Source organism: Photinus pyralis, unplaced genomic scaffold (genome assembly GCF_008802855.1).
Source record: "Photinus pyralis isolate 1611_PpyrPB1 unplaced genomic scaffold, Ppyr1.3 Ppyr1.4_LG10, whole genome shotgun sequence".
Classification (NCBI taxonomy): domain Eukaryota; kingdom Metazoa; phylum Arthropoda; class Insecta; order Coleoptera; family Lampyridae; genus Photinus; species Photinus pyralis.
Window position 1 is genome coordinate 1,354,190 of NW_022170250.1, and position 2,291 is coordinate 1,356,480.

Sequence of the window (2,291 nt, forward strand, 5' to 3'; positions counted from 1 at the left end):
GAAAACACTTTTTCTTATTATTTTGGTGCGTAGAATCCAAAACAATTCGTACTTTTTCGATCAGACTTCTCAATCAAAAGTTATAGACTAGAAACCAATTTCGAAAAAAAATTCAAAGGGCTGCAACTTTTGAACTAGTAGCCCAATCTTGGAACTGTTTGAAATTATGGATTCTACAGGCCACATTCTATAAGAAAATTTTTATTCCGGGTCGATCTGAGAATTTTTTTTTTGGGGTTTCCAAAAAAGGCAGTGTATAACCTTCCTTTTTTACCAAAATCGACTACACCAAAATTTCTCGGGATAACACTTTTTCTTATTAATTTGGGTGCGTAGAATCCAAATCAATTCGTACTTTTTCGATCAGACTTCTCAATCAAAAGTTATAGACTAGAAACCAATTTCGAAAAGAAATTCAAAGGGCTGTAACTTTTGAACTAGTAGCCCAATCTTGGAACTGTTTGAAATTATGGATTCTACAGGCCACATTTTATAAGAAATTTTTTTTCCGGGGCGATCTGAGACAATTTTTTTTTCGGGGCTCAAAAAAAGCAGTTATTACCCTCCTTTTTTACCAAAAATCGACTGCACCAAAATTTCTCGGGAAAACACTTCTTCTGATTAATTTTGGTGCGTAGAATCCAAAACAACTCGTACTTTTTCGATCAGACTTCTCAATCAAAGGTTATAGACTAGAAACCAATTTCGAAAAGAAATTCAAAGGGCTGTAACTTTTGAACTAGTAGCCCAATCTTGGAACTGTTTGAAATTATGGATTCTACAGGCCACATTCCATAAGAAAATTTTTTTCCGGGTCAATCTGAGACAATTTTTTTTTCGGGGCCCAAAAAAAGGCAGTGTATAACCTTCCTTTTTTACCAAAAATCGACTACACCAAAATTTCTCGGGAAAACACTTTCTTTTTTAATTTTGGTGCGTAGAGTCCAAAACAATTCGTACTTTTTCGATCAGACTTCTCAATCAAAAGTTATAAACTAGAAACCAATTCGAAAGAAAATTCAAAGGGCTGTAACTTTTGAACTAGTAGCCCAATCTTGGAACTGTTTGAAATTATGGATTCTTCAGGCCACATTCTATAAGAAAATTTTTTTCCGGGTCGATCTGAGACAATTTTTTTTCGGGTCTCAAAAAAAAGGCAGTGTATAACCTCTTTTTTACCAAAAATCGACTGTACCAAAATTTCTCGGGAAACACTTTTTCTTTATTAATTTTGGTGCGTATAATCCAAAACAATTCGTACTTTTTCGATCAGACTTCTCAATCAAAAGTTATAGACTAGAACCCAATTTCGAAAAACAATTCAAAGGGCTGTAACTTTTGAACTAGTGGCCCAATCTTGGAACTGTTTGTAATTATGGATTCTACAGGCCACATTCTATAAGAAATTTTTTTTCCGGGTGGATCTGAGACAATTTTTTTTTCGGGGCTCAAAAAAATGCAGTGTATAACCTTCCTTTTTTACCAAAAATCGACTACACCAAAATTTCTCGGGAAACACTTTTTCTTATTAATTTGGGTGCGTAGAATCCAAATCAATTTGTACTTTTTCGATCAGACTTCTCAATCAAAAGTTATAGACTAGAAACCAATTTCGAAAGAAAATTCAAAGGGCTGTAACTTTTGAAACTAGTAGCCCAATCTTGGAACTGTTTGAATTATGGCATTCTACAGGCCACCATTCTATAAGAAAATTTTTTTCCGGGTCGATCTCAGACAAGTTTTTTTTCGGGGCTAAAAAAAGGCAGTGTATAACCTTCCTTTTTTACCAAAAATTCTTACTACACCAAAATTTCTCGGAAAACACTTTTTCTTATTAATTTTGGTGCGTAGAATCCAAAACAATTCGTACTTTTTCGATCAGACTTCTCAATCAAAAGTTATAGACTAGAAACCAATTTCGAAAGAAAATTCAAAGGGCTCTAACTTTTGAACTAGTAGCCCAATCTTGGAACTGTTTGAAATTATGGATTCTACAGGCCACATTCTATAAGAAAAATTTTTTTCCGGATCGATCTGAGACAATTTTTTCTTCGGTGCTCAAAAAAAGGCAGTGTATTACCTTCCTTTTTTACCAAAAATCGACTACACCACAATTTCTCGGAAAAACACTTTTTGTTATTAATTTGGGTGCGTAGAATCCAAATCAATTCTTACTTTTTCGATCAGACCTCTTAATCAAAAGTTATAGACTAGAAACCAATTTCGAAAAAAAATTCAAAGGGCTCTAACTTTTGAACTAGTAGCCCAATCTTGGAACTGTTTGAAATTAT